This window comes from Ranitomeya imitator, chromosome 5, assembly GCF_032444005.1.
Source record: "Ranitomeya imitator isolate aRanImi1 chromosome 5, aRanImi1.pri, whole genome shotgun sequence".
NCBI classification, from domain to species: Eukaryota; Metazoa; Chordata; class Amphibia; order Anura; family Dendrobatidae; genus Ranitomeya; species Ranitomeya imitator.
In genome coordinates this window covers 560,609,748-560,631,421 of record NC_091286.1, presented here as the reverse complement: position 1 = coordinate 560,631,421, position 21,674 = coordinate 560,609,748, and the positions used below count along the sequence as shown (strand labels likewise).

The following is a 21,674-nucleotide window of genomic DNA, read 5'->3' as shown; positions in this document are numbered from 1 at the left end:
ACTGCAGAATGTATGTATGTATATTGTAGAAATTTGGGCTGTCTAAATCAAAGACTGCTGCTGGGCTCTATATGTCAGAGGCTTCTGCTGGGCTGTGTATGTATGAGAGGCTGCATATACTAGAAGCTTCTGCTGCTGGGCTATATATATATATATTTATATATAGATTTCATCTGGGAGACAAAATGGATCCTTTGGTTCAGTCTGGTCTCATATATATATATATATATATATATATAGAGACCAGACTGAACCAAAGGATCCATTTTGTCTCCCAGATGAAATCTGCTTCTGCACAGCAAACTTGACATTTCCTTTTATAGAAGTAATCACGCGCGCATTTCTCCTTGATATTGTAGCCTTTCACCCACATACCAGATATTGTAACTTTTCACTAGTATAGATTTGCTTTGTAAGTGATTATGAAATATGAGCGCTTGTGCGCATGTCTGTAAATGCCTAACTTCTTACTATATAAAGAAGGGGCAGCGCCCAGTGAGGCAGGCGTGCTCCGGGGCTACCCCTGTTTATGAACACACAACCTTTGTGCTGCGTGTCATTTACTTGGATTCCTCAATCCAGGAAGCCAGGGACGGAAGAGGACTCAACATTTCTTGGCGCCCGAAACAGGGACCCGAGGCGAGAGTGTCTACTCGAGATTCACCTACGGATACGGACAACGGAGATCTGGGATAATGGACGGCAAATGAACTGAAAAACCTGGCCAGGTAAGAGACATTATTAGTTCTCTTTTATCTGCCCTGTATTATCCGAAAGATCTCTACGAGCCGTGTCACGCTGGGTTAGTCTAGTAGTGAGTAGATACCTATAAAACTCGGGTTACCATATTGTATAGATTTATGAGTCCTGTCCCTGGCAGTGTGTGAACAAGTGTGAAGGTTGTGGCATGTTATGAAAGAAGGATAAAAGTACGTAGAACAATAAGCCGAAATTGTTAGGACAAGTCTTATTAGTGAAGTCAGCCTAACTGGGTCATGTGGTTGCGTCCTTTCGGGGAGACCTCCGCCCATGCTTGACTCTCTTTGAGAAACTTGTTCCTTCATTTTTGGATAAGAGTTTGATAGAATGAGCCCAGGACACGAGTCCATGAGCCTGGGACAAGTATGATAACAGAGACGGAGAGTTTGGTGATCTGTTTGGTGTTGCTGATCCTGTTTGCGTGCATTGTAGGAATCAAGTTTATTCTGCACATTAGAAAGAACGGAGCAAATCAGCCCTTCAATATCTTAGCTCCCTAGGAAAGAAGACAACGAGACATCACTCTAGTGAGGTGATTGTCCAAACGTCACCTAGGATAAGTGTAGCTATTATTGAAAAGAAAAATGGGAAATAAACAGACAAAATCCGTCTTAGGACAAGTAGAAGCAAAAGATATCATACAGGAAAGATGTGGAAAGACAGTCAGAAGGCAGATCAGAAGGGTAAGAGAAAAATTGGGAATTTCAGAAGCACTTATGTTTAGCACTGAATGGGAAAGACTGAGTAAAGAACGAGGTGGAATTATCAAAGACAATGGGTGGGAAGAAATCATACACTGTATGATAAAGGTCTCAAAAACAGCTAAAGAGGAGAATTGGAAGTATGATCCAGACACTTCCAAATGGAGTATGGGTACGGGAAAATGTTGTGCCACGACTCATTCAGTTCCTCCTCCTTACCTAGATCCGAATGTTCAACCATTTGTACCTTCTGAAGGAGGACAAACCAAACCAAATTTATATCCTGGGTTAAATGGGGTGGAAGGATGGGTGTGCAAAAATTGTGGCCAGCAGAATCCAGACTGGAGAACTGAATGTTCTGCCTGTGGGGCCCCCAGAGGTCATCAATTGTTAGCTCCTGTTAGGATAGTACCGAAACCCTTCAGAGAAACTGGTGTAGATGGAGCAATGGCAACTAGATATCACCAAACCCGACAATACTTCCCTTGGTCCCCCGCTGAAGGAATGTCTCTTCTACATAATGCACCAGATCCTACCCAGTACCCAGTTAGATTCGCACAGTATATACAGCAAATTATGCAGACTCATGCAGGAGTCTGGGCAGATGGAGAGGAATTATGTAGAATGAAAATGACTCCTGGTCTCTTCCAGGAACTGCCAACACATCTACAGGGACACAGGCCACAGGTGGGACAGGAGCTACAAGAGGGACAAGCGGGACAAGGTGCCTTACAAACGATAGAATCAGGAACACAATTTGTGGACCATTTAATAGTTTTCATGAGGCAGAAACAGAGGCAGAGAGGAACAACGGGAGTGGTGGCTCAGAGACCTGGACAATCGGTAGATGAATATTATCTAGGGGTAGAGAATAATTTTAGAGATGAAGGAATAGATCTAACCGCTCCAGGAATGATGAGGTTAATTACAAAAACCTTTATAGATGGATTGTCTCCAAAAGTAAAGGAAAAACTTAAGGCTGCAACTCCTGATTGGAGAACCTTGGAAGACCCACACTTGGCCAGGCAAAAAGCCGTAGGGATAGAGTTGGATTTAAGAGAAAATCATAAGCCTGTCAGAATAGCGCAAGCAAACACAACAGGTGGAAGGGCAAGACATAATTTTCCCTGTCATTACTGCAAGAAACCAGGACATTTCCAGAGAGAATGTAGAAAGAAGCAGGCAGACATAAAATCAGGAAAATTTGTACCAAAGAATAAGCCCTCAGACATCCAACAGACATCCATAGTGGATGGTCCCATACCAGATTCAGATTGACTCAATGTGTTACAAACTTCCCTACCAGCTAGAAGACCTATAATACAGGTGAATGTGGGGGGAAGAGAGATTCCATTCTTGATAGATACAGGTGCAACTTCCTCAATTTTGAATCAAGATTTTCTTCCGAATCCGGAAGATATTTCACAACAAACAACTTTTGCTGAGGGTTATGATGGGGTAATTCAAACACTACCATATACTGTGCCCCTAGAGGTCTCATTAGGACCTAAATGTTTTGCATCCAGATTTTTGTATGCCAGAGGTGCCCCAACATGTTTGTTGGGAACTGATGTCTTGAAGAAATTAGAAGCTAACATCAATTTTAGGGAAGATGGCACAGTCATGCTGACTATCCCTGATGATGCAGAAACATTAGAACAATATGTCAGAATTCAGGCTTTTGAGGATTATACTGAAGAAAAAGAGTACACCACAGATCTAGACCTCTCAACGGTCCCAGAAACACTGTGGGCACAGGGTGACACTGATGTGGGACTATTGCATATCTCTCCTGTAAAACTATCTGTGCAACCAGGAACTGTTCTCCCACAGCTCAGACAATACCCTGTGAGTGCCCAGCAGGAACTAGCGATTACAAAACAGATAGAGGGATATAGAGAGAAAGGGGTTTTGGTAGAGATACAATCACCTGCTAACACTCCTCTGTATCCAGTCAAGAAGAGAACTCTTGATAAGGGTTCTATGCCCAAATATCGTATGGTACATGATCTAAGAGAAATAAACAAAGTTCTAGATCCAATCACCCCAGTTGTACCCAATCCTCATACGTTACTATCACAGATACCAGCCAGTTCTCAAGTGTTTACTGTAATAGATCTTTCAAATGCATTTTTCTCGGTTCCTTTACACCAAGACAGTTGGCATTTGTTTGCATTTACATTTAAGGGCAAACAGTTGGCGTGGACACGCCTTCCACAGGGAATGATACACTCCCCTACTCTTTATTCAAATGCCCTACAAACAGTCCTTCAGAGGTTTGAACCCAGTGGCGTAGGAAGGGGGGAGCGGGGGGGGCGGGCCGCCCCGGGCGGCACAATGCGGGGGGCGGGCATCTAGCCCTGCTGGCACAAGCATCTCTTCAGTCAGTGCAGGGCCAGGCAGTGCAGGCACATCGGGGTTAACAAGGCAGCCAGCGTGACATTGTTTTGTGGGCGGAGAGTTCTCCTGCTCTGCTCCTCCGCCCGCCCCTCGCTGACTGCTGAACTTACATCAGGACAGGCAGATTCTGGAGGAACTCCTTGGCAAGCCTTGCCGCCCTGAGTGAGTGCGATGTATCCCTGTATTCTGACAGTCTGGGTGACCTGGGGCGGCCACAGCTGATATACTGTATATTATATACTTCAGCAGCCGCCCAGGCCCCCAGCACCTGTCCTGTATATGTATATACTGTATCTATACAGCCTGCATGACAGTATATATAATATATATACAGGACAAGTGCTGGGGGCCTGGGCTGGGCGGCTGCTGAAATATATACACTGCACAGTACCATCACTCCCCTGTATATATACACTGCACAGTACCACTGCCCTGTATATATACACTGCACCGTACCACTGCCCTATATATATACAATGCACCGTACCACTGCCCTGTATATATACACTGCACAGTACCACTGCCCTGTATATATACACTGCACCGTACCACTGCCCTATATATATACAATGCACCGTACCACTGCCCTGTATATATACAATGCACCGTACCACTGCCCTGTATATATACAATGCACCGTACCACTGCCCTGTATATATACACTGCACAGTACCACTGCCCTGTATATATACACTGCACCGTACCACTGCCCTGTATATATACACTGCACAGTACCACTCCCCTGTATATATACACTGCACAGTACCACTCCTCCTGTATATATACACCGCACAGTACCACTCCCCTGTATATATACACTGCACAGTACCACTCCTCCTGTATATATACACCGCACAGTACCACTCCTCCTGTATATATACACCGCACAGCACCACTGCCCTGTATATATACACCGCACAGTACCACTGTCCTGTATATATACACTGCACAGTACCACTCCTCCTGTATATATACACTGCACAGTACCACTCCTCCTGTATATATACACTGCACAGTACCACTCCTCCTGTATATATACACTGCACAGTACCACTCCTCCTGTATATATACACTGCACAGTACCACTCCTCCTGTATATATACACTGCACAGTACCACTCCTCCTGTATATATACACTGCACAGTACCACTGTCCTGTATATATACACTGCACAGTACCACTCCTCCTGTATATATACACTGCACAGTACCACTCCTCCTGTATATATACACTGCACAGTACCACTGTCCTGTATATATACACTGCACAGTACCACTCCTCCTGTATATATACACTGCACAGTACCACTCCTCCTGTATATATACACTGCACAGTACCACTCCTCCTGTATATATATACACCGCACAGCACCACTGCCCTGTATATATACACTGCACAGTACCACTCCTCCTGTATATATACACCGCACAGTACCACTGCCCTGTATATATACACTGCACAGTACCACTCCTCCTGTATATATACACCGCACCGTACCACTGCCCTGTATATATACATCGCACAGTACCGCTCCTCCTGTCCTGTATATACACTGCACAGTACCACTCCTCCTGTATATACACACTGCACAGTACCACTCCTCCTGTCCAGTATATATACACTGCACAGTACCACTCCTCCTGTCCTGTATATATACACTGCACAGTACCGCTCCTCCTGTCCTGTATATATACACTACACAGTACCGCTCCTCCTGTATATATACACTGCACAGTACCGCTCCTCCTGTCCTGTATATATACACTGCACAGTACCACTCCTCCTGTCCTGTATATATACACTGCACAGTACCGCTCCTCCTGTCCTGTATATATACACTGCACAGTACCACTCCTCCTGTCCTGTATATATACACTGTAGAATTTACAATAGCTGTCACTCATGTAAGAAGTGAAATCTGGCATTGGACTATACCTAGATTTCTCTGCCGTATCTGGGCATCATGAATCGTGGTATGTGTTAAAAGGGGGGGGGGGACCCACTGAGACTCTTTTGCCCGGGGCCCTCAAAAACCTGGAGCCGGCCCTGGGGGTGGGTCACCGGGCTGCGGCCGGCGCTGCAGCTGTTTAACGCTATTGACGTGTGGGCCCGCGCCCGCACGTCAATAGTTAACAGCCGCCAGCCAATCTGAGGCTGGCAGCTGACGTCAGTCCCAGTGTGCATGTCGCCGGCGTCTGACATCATTGTCAGTCGCCGGCGAGTGCACGTTTCAGCTGCGTGGAGAGAGCAGGAGCGCGGTCAGGTAAGCAGAACTTGGTTATTTTTGCAGTCCCGATCATGTGATGGTAACATTCACCGGCGAAACAATTAAAGTTCTACATCTGAGGTCTTATTCCTGCTGGGGGGGGGGGGGGGCGCCAAGCTCGGGACCAGCCCCGGGCGGCAAAAGCTCTAGCTACGCCTCTGTTTGAACCCGAACCACAGGTAGTAATTTTGCAGTATGTGGATGACCTACTACTTTGCTGCCCAGATCTGGAAACTGCAGAAAGGTCCACTGTGAGTTTACTATGTTTTCTAGAAAAAGAAGGGTGTAAAGTGAATAGACAAAAGCTACAAGTTTGTCAGACCAAAGTGGTCTTTCTAGGTCATTGCATTTCTCAAGGTAAAAAGCATCTTACACCTCAAAGAACTGAAGCAATAAGACAGATGAATGAGCCTAGAAATCATAAACAGCTACGAGCATTTTTAGGAATAGTGTCTCATTGTAGACAATGGATTATACATGCCAGTCAACTAATGCAACCACTGTATGACTGTGTAAAAAGTGAACCTTACATGTTGACAAAAGAAGGTCAGATTTCGTTCCAACAATTAAAAGATGCCCTTGTTTCAGCTCCAGCGTTAGGGCTACCAGACGACACCAAACCGTTTCAGCTTATGGCTGCAGAAGTTGATTCCCATGCTACAGGAGTTCTTACCCAGAAGCATGCAGGGAAACAAAGACCAATTGCATATCTTTCAGCAAGGTTAGATCCCGTAGCTAGAGCAGCGCCAACCTGTGTACGTGTAGTTGTTGCTGTCTCACTATTGTTGGACAAAGCATCAGAAATTGTCCTAGAGCATCCACTCACAGTTCAAACTACACATGATGTTTATGGGATATTAAACCAGGTCCAACCAAAACACATTTCCATGGCCAGACATTTGCGGCTGCAGTGTTCTTTGCTGCTCCCCTCTACTATCACATTTGCAAGGCTTCAGACTCTCAATTTAGCTACACTGCTACCTCTCGAGTCTAAAGGGGGGAATAAGGACACTGATCCACACGCAAATTTTTTCCCTACAGACACACATGATTGTACAGAGCTCATTTTACAAGAAACGGTAGGCTTACCCAATGTATCCGAAACACCACTTCAAAATCCAGATTTAGAGCTGTTTATAGATGGTAGTAGGTTTGCAGATGACACAGGTAACTTCCATACAGGGTATGCAGTTGTGTCAGAATCTGAAACTCTCAAAGCAGAACCGCTTCCACCGAAACAATCTGCACAAGAAGCAGAACTAACAGCATTGATTGAAGCTCTAAAAATAGCTGAGAATCAGACAGCTAATATATACACTGATTCTAGGTATGCACATGGTATTGTGTTTGATTTTGGAGTAATCTGGAGAGCTAGAGGTTACATGACAGCGTCAGGACAACCTGTAAAACATGCTTCTCTGATCAAACAGATCTTAGAGGCTGCACAAGAAACAAAAGAAGTAGCAGTAATCAAGGTAGCTGCACATGTGAGACTCGACACTAGGGAATCTAGGGGAAATGATAGGGCTGATAAAGCAGCCAAAGCAGCAGCAGTCAAACCCTTACAACAGGTCCATACTGTAAACCTCACAGAAAATACTGAAGATAGACTGAGACAAGCACAGGAAGATGCAGGAGAAGAGGAGAGGGACAGGTGGAAAAAGGAAGGGGCAGAAGAACAAGAGGGAATTTGGAAGAAAAATGGACTAATATGTCTACCTAGAGCCTGGTACCCGATAGTAGTTGGTGGATTACATCACCCTACGCATGTGTCTGCAAATGCAATGACACTACTGGCAAAGCAAGTCTGGTTGGCTCCAGGTTTTGGCAACTACGCAAGAGACTATTGTGCTGCATGCGCTATATGCCTGACACATAATCCCGGACAGACAGCAAAGACCCCTATGAAGCACCACGTCCGACCTCTCTACCCGTTTCAACGGTTGCAGATAGACTTTATCCAGCTGCCAAAGAGTAATGGGTATGAGTATGTGTTGGTGTGTGTGGACATGTTCTCGGGGTGGCCAGAGGCCTATCCAGTTCGGAAGGCTTCAGCTAAAAACACTGCTGTAAAGCTAGTTGCCGAACTGGTGCCCCGTTATGGTCTCCCTGAAGTGATCGAGTCAGATAGGGGTACTCATTTCACTGGAGAAATATTTCAAAATGTACTAAAAATGTTGGGTGTTGAAAGTCAGTTACACACTCCGTATCATCCTCAAAGTTCTGGTAAGGTGGAACGCATGAATGGAACTTTAAAATTAAAAATACAGAAAGCCATGGCTGAAACAGGAAAGCCTTGGACAGAATGCCTTCCACTGGCCCTTTACTCAATACGCAATACCCCAAGGGGTAAGACTAAACTGTCTCCATATGAAATTTTGTTTGGCAGGACTGCCAATTTAGGATGTTATTTTCCACAGCAACTTGTGTTAAATATTGAATCACTGACTTCCTATGTGCAAAATCTTCAGAAACAATTAACTAAGGTGCATGCACAAGTTTTTGCTTCCCTTCCAGATCCTGACAACACTGAAGGAAGTCACAAGTTGGAACCAGGTGATCAAGTCTATATAAAAAGACACACCAGAAAGGCTCTTGAACCAAGATTTGACGGACCCTTCCAAGTCCTGTTGACAACACCTACATCAGTCAAGCTTGAAGGAAAGGCATCATGGATACATGCAAGCCATTGCATAAAAGCAGTATAAAACTCATGATATTGATGTTAATAATGTTAACCACAACGAAGGCATGGGAAATACGTACGCTACTCACCTGGTAGCAGTGTTTTTTCAGGAGCCATGACAGCACAACGAGAGAGGGGATCCGCCCTTCAGGGACAGGAAACCTCAGACATAAAAAGGGCGGCACCTCACTCCCCCGTCAGTTGGTTTATAGAGTATGAAAGGACCTTCTAGGTTATTAGCACATAAACAATATTAATATATGGTACAATTCACCCAGTGAATAAACTTAGGAATTAACTAAAGGAAGTGTTGAACCCATAAAGCAAAGAGGGTAGGGAATATAAGGGTGCTGTCATGGCTCCTGAAAAAACACTGCTACCAGGTGAGTAGCGTACGTATTTATTCAGTCGCCATGACAGCACAACGAGAGACTTTCAGAGAAGTGAAAAGTGACTAGGGAGGGATAATAGCCTCCAGCACCCTTCTCCCAAACGTGAGGTCGGAGGAGCCACCTAGATCTAACCTATAGTGTCTAAGAAAGGTGGATGGAGAAGACCATGTGGCCGCCTTACAGATGTCTTCAATCGACACTTCTGCTCTCTCAGCCCAGGATGTGGCTACCGCACGAGTGGAGTGAGCCTTTATTCCTTCTGGAACTTCCACGCCACCTGCGGTATAAGCAAGAGATATCGCCTCCCTAATCCATCTGGCTAGCGTATTCTTTGATACTCTAAGCCCCTTCCTAACTCCCTGGTAGGATAAAAATAAGGAGTGATCTTTCTTCCAGGTGTCTGTTACTGAAATGTATTTGAGAAGGCACCTACGTACGTCTAAACAATGAAATCTCTGTTCCTTATCGTTAGAGGGATTAGGACAAAATGAAGGCAGGACCACCTCCTGAGATCTATGAAATTTTGACGCAACCTTTGGAAGATAAAGAGGGTCAGGCCTCATCACCACTCTATCTTCCGTAAATTGCATATATGGACGTTGTCTGGACAATGCCTGTAGATCACTAACCCTTCTAGCCGATGTGAGGGCAACTAAGAGGGCTGTTTTGACCGACAGGATCTTGATTGGGAGAGAGTCAATAGGCTCGAACGGAGCTTTTGTTAGAGCCGAGAGCACAAGATTTAGGTCCCATGGAACTATTCTCTGTTTAATAACCGGCCTGGATCTGGTGACCGCTTTGAAAAACCTTGTTATCCAGTGATTACTAGCTATGTTGGAATTATATAGTGCCCCTAGAGCCGAAACCTGAACTCTAAGGGTGCTGGTGGCTAAGCCTAAATCTAGGCCCTTCTGTAGAAATTCTAGGATCTGAGCAATATCAGGTTTCTGATCGATCTGTGCTCCTGAGCTTGATAGGAACTTCCTCCATATCCTAACATAAATGCTAGTCGTGGAGGCTTTCCTACTTTTAAGCAGCGTATTTACAAGGTTCTGAGAGAATCCCTTCTTTTTCAGAAGTGACCTCTCAAGTTCCACGCTGTCAGATGTAAGTTGGCTACTCGTGGATGCAAAACTGGACCCTGGGAGAGGAGGTCTGGAATTTCTGGGAGAATCCATGGTTGGGAAATGGACATGCTTCTTAACCATGGGAACCAAGACCTTCTGGGCCAGAATGGAGCTATTAATATAACTCGGGCTTTGTCTTCCCGAATCTTCCTCAGCACTAAAGGAATTAGATTCAGAGGGGGAAACGCATAGGCGAGACTGAAGTTCCAGGAGATCAGAAGAGCGTCGATCGCGTACGGGTTGTCTCTTGGGTCTAGGGAACAGAATTGATGAAGTTTCTTGTTTCCTCGACTGGCAAACAGATCCATCTCTGGACAACCCCATAGACGTATGATCTGATCGAAGACAGCCGGTTTTAGAGACCAGTCCCCTTGTTTGAGCTCGTTGCGGCTTAAATAATCGGCCATGGTGTTTAGTTTTCCCTTTATATGAAGGGCCGTAAGGGAGAGTAGGTGATTTTCGGCCATCTGAAAAATACGATTTGTAACGTTCATTAATGACCTAGACCGTGTACCTCCTTGGTGGTTCACATAAGCAACGGTCACCTGGTTGTCAGAGAGTAGTCTAACATGTCTACCCTGCAGAGGTACAAGGAATGCATTCAAGGCGCGTTCTACCGCCAACAATTCCTTTAGATTGGAAGACGTGTCCCGCTCAGACTGGGACCACAGACCCTGAATGCAATCATCTTCCCAGTGTGCCCCCCAACCCGTGGGGCTAGCATCAGTAGTTATTACTCGTGTTATTTGATTTGTCCAAGGTACCCCTCTACGCAGATTCGGAATGTGCGTCCACCAAATTAGTGAATCAGTGGTCTCCGTAGATAGAGAAAATTTTCTATCAAGGTTAGCGCCCAGCCGACGAAAATTATGCAGAACATCCCACTGTAGAGACCTGGAGTGAAACTGTGCCCACAGCACCGCCGGAAAACAAGAAGTAAGGGAACCCAAAAGTGACATTGCACTTCTTAAGGAGATAACGGGATTATTAATTGCTCTTGAGGCTAGACGATGAATACTATCAACCTTTGAGTCCGGCAGGCGACATTCCTGCTGACTTGAATCTACAATAAGACCCAAGAACTGCTGTGATGTTAAGGGCTGAAGACGCGATTTTTTAAGATTGATAATCCATCCTAAGTTATGTAATGCTGCCATCACCTTCTCCAACTGGTCTTTACAGTGTGACTCTGAATGCCCAACAATCAATAAATCATCCAGGTAGGGAATTACTAGTATGTTTTGCTCATGAAGGTGTGCCATAACCTCTACCATAATCTTGGTGAAAACCCGTGGTGCGACCGCAACACCAAAGGGGAGTGCCCGATATTGAAAGTGCTCTACTGTGCCGGCAAGAGAAACCGCCACCCTGAGAAAGCGCTGATGATTTACATGTATCGGGACATGGTAATAGGCGTCTTTCAGATCTAAGACCACCATGAAGCAATTGTGAAAAAGAAGCTTTATTGCTGTTTTCACAGATTCCATTTTAAAGGATGGGATCAGCAAGAATTCATTCAAGCTTTTTAGATTGATGATGGTACGATATGACCCATCTGGCTTCTTAACCAGGAATAAAGGGGAATAAAACCCCATACCTCGCTCTTCCGTGGGTACTCTAATAAGAACTCCCTTTTGTTGGAGATCTTGAACTTCTGACTCCAATGCCAACTGTTCTGCAGGAGAAGAACGGATAGGAGTTAGTTTAAATTTGTCCTGAGGGATCTGATGGAACTGGAACTTTAATCCCTCTTTAATGATACTGAGTATCCATGGACTATTGGTGATCCTGAGCCAGGCTGGGTAGAAGGCCAAAAGCCTACCGCCCACCTGGACCGCCAGTCATTGAGTTTTCTTAGAGTCCCGAGGGGAGTTAAACATGTACCCCCTACCTCTTCTTCTGCTGCTGTAATATCTGGACGAATCTCTATTTGGTTCTCTATCAGCTCTTCGGCGATAAGACCATCCTCTGCTGTAATCACGCCTATAAAAGGGTTTTCTCAATAGAGGGAACCGCTTCTTAGAATCACCTGCCTTCTCAAGCAGCTCATCTAGTACCGGACCAAACAGATGAACCCCTTCACAGGGGATGCCACATAGTTTTGACCTGGCCTGTAAATCACCTGGCCAGCATTTTATCCAAAGCGCTCTGCGGCCTGCGTTGGACAAGGCTGAGGATCTTGCGGCCAGCCTAACTGAATCTGCTGACGCATCTGAAAGGAAGGCTGCAGCGTCTTGGATCATGGGCATAGATGATAGGATTTCACTTCTAGGAACTTTATCCTTGAGTTGGTCTTCCAGGTGGCCTAGCCACACCATCAAGGACCGAGCCGTGCAAGTGGCCGCAATTGCCGGTCTCAAGGATCCCGCAGAAGTCTCCCAAGCCCCTTTAAGGAAGACATCAGCTTTTCTATCAAGCGGGTCCTTTAGGCTACCTAGATCCTCAAATGGAAGAGAAGACTTTTTGCACGCCTTGGCCACCGCTGCATCTAACTTCGGGACCTTGTCCCAAGAAGCTGAAGCCTCCTCCTCGAACGGATACCTTCTTTTAAATGCTGGTGGCAGTGAGCCCTTTCTTTCGGGTTTCTTCCATTCTCTCGTAATCAGTGATTTGATCTTTTCCACTACAGGAAAAACCCTTCGGGACTTACGGTCTATGCCCTTAAACATAATGTCCTGGATGGAGCATTCTGACTGGGTCTCTTCAATCCCCATAGTGTTGTTGACAGCTTTCACTAGGTGATTAATCCTGTCTAGTGACAGGCATGCTCGACTAGATTCTACGTCCTCTGAAGATGAAGATGAAGGATGAGAATCCGAGCTCACACCCTCTGACTCCACGTCTGAACCTGGGGATGAGATCTCTTTCCTCTTTAGGGACCTTGTCCTGTGAGAACTGGATTTTAAGGAATCCCTGACCTCCTGTTTAACCATGTCCCTAAGGGTAGATGTCAGGTCAGGGGCCTCCTCCTCGATTAAGCGCTGTATACAGGGTCTGCACAGCTTCTTTTTATGCCCATCTGGAAGTGGCTCTGTACATACGGCACACTCCCTATGCTTGGTTTTGGAAGTACTTTTTCTCCCCTGGATAAGGAGAGAGGGAATACAAGGAGGGACAGCAATCAAAAAAGCGTACTTTCACGTAGCTCACTTACCCATCCCTGCAACGAATGGTACCGTAATCGGGGGGTCCTCTCTAGCCGGAGAATCTTTACGGCCTGAGGATTTGGTAGATTTCTGAGCAGCTTTAGCTCCACCAGCGCGACTACTGCCACTAGAACGCCGCTGGGAGCTTCTCAGAGATTTTCCTGTCTGTGGCTGCTCCAATGGTTGCTGCTGTTCACCGCACAGCTGCGGAGTTCCCTCCGGTGACTCCATGTAGGAAACGAGGACAGGAACAAGTAGAGGCGTCTGTGCAGCTCTTAAAATACATCCCCCTAGGTACTACCCCCGGATGGGGGTCAGCAGGGCTTCCTCCAGGTGCCGCTAATCGGTATTACACCGATAGGCTCCGTCCACTGTGAGCCGCGCCCCCATGCTGACCGCCGGACCCCCTGTGGCCATAATCCTCCCTCCGTCCCTGGGCGCCGCCATTAGCCAGGGAAGAAAGCGCTACAGCGCATGCGCGGCCGCGTCACTACCCCGCGCCGCTCGCCGCGTCATCCGGACACGCCCCTTCCGGTCACGGCTGCGGCGCTGAGGACAGACACGCCGACAGGGACGGCAGCGCTCCCCGGCCAAAGCGGACCACAGCGGCAGCGGTGGACAGACCCCAGAGGCCCCACAGACATGGTGCACGGCCTACTTACCAGGTATGCGGACACCTAAGAAGCTAACCCACCTCCCTTGGGTTGCTTCCTCCTGCTGCCACCTACACCAACAGTCCCCCTGCCGTGTGGTGCTACCAACCTCCTGACCAGACCGAGGCAGGGGACCCCCGCTACCTGTATCGGCCTGTCAGGAGTGGGATTCTTCTTTTCTTCAACCTTCTTCCTGAGGTCTGTCTGAAGAGGTTCCGCTGTCAGGGACAGGAAACCAACTGACGGGGGAGTGAGGTGCCGCCCTTTTTATGTCTGAGGTTTCCTGTCCCTGAAGGGCGGATCCCCTCTCTCGTTGTGCTGTCATGGCGACTGAATAAAGACTAAATTCTTTAGCCCCTTTGAACAATAGATTCGTACAACATCATAGAAAATTAGTGCACGACTTGTTAAACAATACACAAACCCTGACAGATTGTTGGATCTGTACCCATTCGCCGGTATCAGCCACAAGTATACCTTTTCTAGCAGTTCCCGTATCAGCAGAAGAAATATTCGCTTGGCCTAATTGTTCAGACAACCTGGCCAACAACCAAACTGGTAATACTAGGCTATGGAATACTACAATCGCCATACCGATTGTGGGATGGGTAGAATTTCCTTGGTGGCAGGGTAATCTCTCAGGGAGTAGTACACATCTACAATATTTGGCCTATAAGGGTGGAGCCTGGGTCCCTAGGAATAAGACTGGATTAACTAATTTAGGACAGGTCCCCACAGAAAATCTACAGCTCAGTTTCAGTACAACCGCCCCTCCCTCTGATGCTTTCAAACCTGTAGTATTGGAAAGATACATACATAATAGAAAATGGGAACATTCTGAGTTGTTCCCCCAAGGTGATGATAACAGTTGTACAAGTAAGCCGGGGAACCTGGTTTGTAATGAATCTGATGAGTATGTCAACGGAATGCATGTATGTGGTAATCCCGCAGCCGGGTACTGTAGCCCCTTAGGACAAAAACCCTCTTGGTGTATGCTTCAAAATGTATCTAGTTTTGTGGATTTGGCTCACAGATTGGTATTGCAGCACTCAGCTTTGTGGGATCTGCCTGAGGGTACATTTTGGATATGCGGAGAAGGAGCATATAAATGGCTTCCCGTAGGTATAAAGGGTACTTGTACATTAGGACGCCTAACCCCAGCTACTTTCATAATTTCAAATAAACAAGTGAATATGCAAGCCGTACCCAAGCACACACTATATAAAAGAGCTGCAGATAACTCACCATGTCCCTCGGGGAGGCCACATATAGTACAAATGGGAATTCCCAACAAAATTGCTAGTACCATTTTTATTTATCCTATGTTAACACAAATGTGGGATAAATTAGTTAGAGCCACGGATTATCTAGATGATCAGATCTGGGATATATTAGATATACTAAACACTAGTGTAGCTGTACAGAATCAACTTATAATAGTCGTCAACCAACATACCCTGGTATTGGATTACCTAACTGCCTCACAAGGGGGTATGTGTCAAATCATTGGACCCACCTGCTGTCATTATATAGACCCGAATAGTACTATGAGTATGACATTCAAATTAAAGGACGTACAACGACTCAGGGATCAGTATGACAAAGACAATGACCAGAATAAGGATAGCTGGTGGTCAGATACCTTTTCTTTTCTTAACCCAGCCAACTGGTTCAGAGGGATCGGTGGGTGGGTTGCCGGGATTATGCAGAGCATAATACATATAGTTATGATTATTGTAATCATATATGTGTTATTCAAGATTGTACTCAAGGGTATCTCAGTATGCACAAATAAATTTTGTGTAATAGATGCAAGAGTATAAAGTTTATTATTGCCGTACTAATTTTCTTTTATATTTTAGTATACTGCCGCATAAAGAAGAAAATGCACAAGCTTCATGCAAAAATTTATGACAAATTATAAAAGAATATGTCAAAGGGGGGAATTGTGGAGACCAGACTGAACCAAAGGATCCATTTTGTCTCCCAGATGAAATCTGCTTCTGCACAGCAAACTTGACATTTCCTTTTATAGAAGTAATCACGCGCGCATTTCTCCTTGATATTGTAGCCTTTCACCCACTTACCAGATATTGTAACTGTTCACTAGTATAGATTTGCTTTGTAAGTGATTATGAAATATGAGCGCTTGTGCGCATGTCTGTAAATGCCTAACTTCTTACTATATAAAGAAGGGGCAGCGCCCAGTGAGGCAGGCGTGCTCCGGGGCTACCCCTGTTTATGAACACACAACCTTTGTGCTGCGTGTCATTTACTTGGATTCCTCAATCCAGGAAGCCAGGGACGGAAGAGGACTCAACATATATATATATATTTATTGAGGGCTGCTGCCGGGCTGTATATGTCAGAGGCTGTTTACCTGTATATATCAGAGGCTGTTGCTGTGCTGGCTGTGTATAGAATAGAGGCTGAGGGTCTGTATAAAAGTGTATACACAGCATCGTGCTGTAAACAGGTCCACACTATATACATACAGTATACACAGACACACTATTGCAGGATAAAGTGTGGACCTCTATATACAGTATGGTACTGTGTAGGACAGGGACAGGATCTGCAAGAAAGATACACAGACAGATACACACAGACAGACATCATACTCAGCCACCGCGACACTGAAGACTGAACCCATACCTCCCAACTTTTGAAGATGGGAAAGAGGGACAAAGTCTGCGGCGCGCAACGAGTGCCGCAGCAAATTTTAGGCCACGCCTCTGACCACACCCATTCATAACTAGTCACACCCATATCCACATCCCAACCACACCCATTTAGCACTGCTGATCACACTGTTTCATAAAGAATAATTGTAAACCAAAAAATATGGCCACACAGTGCTCCATACTGTATAATGACCACAGATGTTGCTCCATACTGTATAATGGCCACACATGTTGCTCCATACTGTATGACCGCACATGATGCTCCATACTGTATAATGGCCACACATGATGCTCCATACTGTATAATGGCCACACATGATGCTCCATACTGTATAATGGCCACACATAGCTACTCCTACACACGCGGCTGCGCTCCGTACACACGGCTCCACTCCATACACCTCATACACATTTATCTCCGCTCCATACACCTCGTACACACACGGCTCCGCTCCATACACCTCATACACACAAGGCTCCGCTCCATACACCTGACCTCGTACACACACAACTCCGCTCCATACACATTCAGCTCCGCTCCATACACCTCGTACACATGGCTCCGCTCCATACACCTCGTACACATTCAGCTCCACTCCATACGCCTCATACACACATGGCTAACTGCACAGACTTCTCCATACCTGATACGTTGATCTGCAATCACAGCAGCAGAGGCCAGTAACAGAGGAGGCTGTGAGTGTTTCCATCCCACCCTGCTCAACCCCACTCATTCCACGCACGATTAGTTTACTAGCCAGGCATGATTAGCTCAGCAGTCCACTGGTCTGCTGCTTATTGCGGCACCCAGGGCTGTGTTTGGCAGATAAGCCCTGGAGGTGGTGACTGTGTTGTAACTTATGTGCCTCAAAGAACAGAAGTGTCCCCTCTCAGTGTCTCCCTCTCTGAAGTTCTGTACCACACGCACACTGGAGACTCACTCAGGAACATACCGGAAGGGGCGTGGCCTAACAAGGGGGCATGACACGTACCTCAAAAATGTCCCCTCTCCCTTTGAGCTGTACCGCACACACTGGAAGAAAAACAGACTGCAGGGGAAGGGGCGTGACTTAACACAAGGGGACGTGTCGGCTGCTTCTCCTGCTGTCTGCGGGAAGCAGAGCGTCCCGTGCTGGACAGCGGGGCAAAGCATTAAAACCGGGACAGTCCCGCACAATGAGGGACGGTTGGGAGCCATGCTGAACCTCTTCACCTCTGGATCTTCAGGGACTGAAGATCCAGAGTGAAGTCTTGCCGCGCTCTGCGGTGGAGAATCCTCTTCTTGCGCCGACATTGTGGCTCCGCCTCCTTCCTCGAAGGTAGCTGAACAAACTCTCATCTGATCTAATCTGAGGGAGCGATCATATAGCTGAATAGGTAGCGCCTAGAAGCTTCTGTTGGGATCGGAGAAGGCTGTCGCATGCCATAAGCTAAGCAGTAGGTACAGGGAGGGTACTAAGGAAGTCTGGCTAGCCAGGTCAGTGGATGCTGAAGCAGGTCAGGTGCCATGACTCTGCCGCTCTGCGCCAGCCACTGAGATGTAGGACCGTAGCCAAGTCTCTACGCTTTCAATAGTTTCTCTTTTGTTAAATGTTCCTTATCATTAGAAACGGATCACAGCAAAGAGACGTGTATTTTACATGTTTTGAGATATTTATCCCTATATTAGTGGGAGGCCCCCGCTTGGTGGGTGGCCCAGGGCACAGGCCCCTTGGGCCCACCCCTAAATCTGGGCCTGTCAAGCAGTAAACTTAAAATTTTGCAAAATTTTTTGCACAATTGCCAACTTTGAGAGGCGGGCAGAGCTCGGATATAGGGAGATAAATATGGTGAATTTGTTGGTTCTGCTTGACTATTCCCCCTATATATCACCACAAAAGTGAGGGAACATTACAACAGAAATGAATGCCAGACCTTCACTGTAGGACATTTTCTTGCGTTGGTGCATGGTCACTAGAGATGCATCAAATTCATTAGGGAATCTACCACAAATTTTTTTTTAATGTTTGGACTTTGTTCATTTATTAGTGTATAAAATTAAAAAGGTGTAAGATTGTTTTTTTTTTTTTTAAATCACTAACTGAGTAGCTGGAGCATTTTTATTTTCTGGTGTGCGAGTGTTACAGCATGACATTGGTGTGACCCTGGCCTTATACAGGCAAATCAGATCAATTAATTAAGTTTTTCAGGATAAAAAAGCAGAAACATACCCAATGAAGACACAGCATGCTATTGGCAGGCAGACTAAATGATCGCAATCTGCTACTTCTCAGGGTATGCCAACAAGCAGAATTATCCAGATAATGTGCCAATATTACTGAATGTATTCCTGCTTGTGGTTGATTTTATTGCAAAAGTATTTACCAGGGTAAATTATATGCCAAAAGCATTCACTACTGTGATAAACATATGTGTAGACCGTTAAAGCGGTATAGTCGGCATAAAGCTGTTTGAGTAATAAGATTCTAGAATTAATAGGGTTGGAATTGGAATCTAGTTTTGTTTTTTGTTTTTTAACTAAAAAAAAAAAATCCAACATGTCCGGACTGTGTTTGATCAACAATGATTCTTTCATTTGTAGTAAAGAACAATCACCAAAACAGTTGAAGATTCATCATGGTTGAATTCACACGACTTATTTTGTTTATTCATATGTATAGCACCTAAAAGATTATTCAAACGCATTATTCAGACGACTGCGATTTTTCTGGGACGTAAAAACACGACCGTTCTTGATCATTTTTTTTGCATCAGCATTTCGTCAGTTCTTACGTATGAGTTTAAAGCTTTTCCTAAACATGACATGTTCATTATGGAGCGCGCATGCAATTGTACACCGACGCCTTCCATGATTTTCTCAGACTTGTATGAGCGACTTATCTATAACCAGAAACAAAAACAGACATGTTGTCGTGATTTTTTGGAGGTCCACTTGGTGGCATCCCTGTATGCTAGAATGGAGACAAGAACTGTGATACACTGTGAAATACAAACTTCTGAATGGGGCGTTATGCGGTTATTAGACAGGTCAATAAGGAACAATCCTTCCTAGGAACATTCGTTTCCGAATAGGAGGCCATCCAAACAGGACAGCAATCAGCAGACAGATAAGCAAAATGTTTGCTTGTTAGTGCGACAATTTTTAAACTTGATTAAATAGTATTATTCTTGGCAGCAAATCTCCCAATGTGGCTAGGACATGTGCTGCTGATACAATGATCATATTATGTGCATAGCATGAACCGTCGCTCTGTGCACACAATCGTGCTCGGACGGTCTAAAAAGGGCCATTAGTTGGCTGCAGATTAGCTGATTGGTGGTTAACTGTTGTGGTCGACTCGTGTAAGCCCAGTATTACGGCTGCACTCACAAAGGTTTGAAGCAGAGCCAGTTGGATGAGTAATATACTAATTAGCAATCAGGGTGGGAAATGATCAGGGCCTGGGTCAGTATTTCAGCAATATCAGTAGTACAGTATTTGTATATTCCTGCTTGTTACCTGACAATATGCTAAAAGTAATGACAGACAAAAAAAAAAAGTGAAACCAATATGCGTTACAAATTGTATATTTACATCTATATAAAAAACAATAACAACAACAACAACAACAACAACAAAAAGTCAATAGCTGTTATCACTTCGAGCCATAACTGTGCAGACAGGTGAGTATTGATCATCACCATCACATGATGTGACCAAGCACTGACCAGTGAGAAAATATTCAGAAAAATTCCCACGCTACAGTTCATATGAGTTTATGCCACCAGGGGGCGCAGCTTCGGTGACGGCACCGCTAGTCACCAAAGCTACGTTACCTTCATTTCATTCATTCCCCTGACTTTTACAGCTGGGAGCCGCAGCATTAGCAGCGCTCCTGGTTGTAACTGTATTTAACCCCTTCAGATGGATTTACAGTGTGGGACATGACTGTACGGCGGACAGGTATGGGATATTGTTGCTTTTTTATTTTTTTCAGGAGAACGAGGGTCTTCAGTTGGATTGAGCGTACAATAAAGAATAATAAAACCCTGTGTCTTTCTTTCATTAAAATACTTTATTCTTAATGTGTGTGTTTTTTTTAACCCTTTCAGACTAGTAGCTTAATAATGGATAGGTGTCTTATTGACTCCTCTCCATTACTAACCAGGCTTAATGTCACCTTACATTAGCAAGATGACATTAACCCCTTATTAACCCATATCCCACCGCTACAGGGGAGTGGGAAGAGAGAGGCTAAGTGCCAGAATAGACGCATATTACAGATGGGGGGGGGGCGCAATAACCATGGTCCCTCTCTAGGCTATTAATATCTGCCCTCAGTCACTGGCTTTAACTCTCTGGCGGGGAAAATTATGCGGGAGCCCACGCCAGTTATTTCCGTGATTTAAGCCTTTAATTTAACACCTAGAGCTCCCAAAATTTGCACACACACAAACATTACTAACATTATTAGTGAGGGATATATAAAAATATAACGGATATGAAATGGTTTACTGTATGTAAACCATGTCTCATATGCTGTCGGGTTTGGTAAGGAGTTAGCAAAAGCCAGCAATTGAATTACCGGCTTTTATGAGATATATATTATTATTTATTTATATAGCACCATTAATTCCATGGTGCTGTACATGAGAAAGACGTTACATACAGGGTTATAGATATCGTTTACAGTACACAAATTTACGATGACAGACTGGTACAGAGGGGAGAGGTCCCTGTCCTTGCGGACTTACATTCTACAGGATACTGGGGAAGAGACAGAAGGTCTCCCAGGTGAGGTCCGTAAGCCTTCCTGCTCAGGCTCATATGCGAGGTCCTTGCTGCCTGTGGCTCCCTGACAAAGTCCTCTCTCTCCTGTC

General features: G+C 45.4%; 1 protein-coding gene across 1 annotated transcript in view; it reads right to left on the bottom strand.

The window, feature by feature from the left end:
* MOGAT1 (monoacylglycerol O-acyltransferase 1) overlaps nucleotides 1–21,674 on the bottom strand; it is a 128,463-nt gene that overhangs the window by 103,007 nt on the left and 3,782 nt on the right. The window lies entirely within an intron of this gene.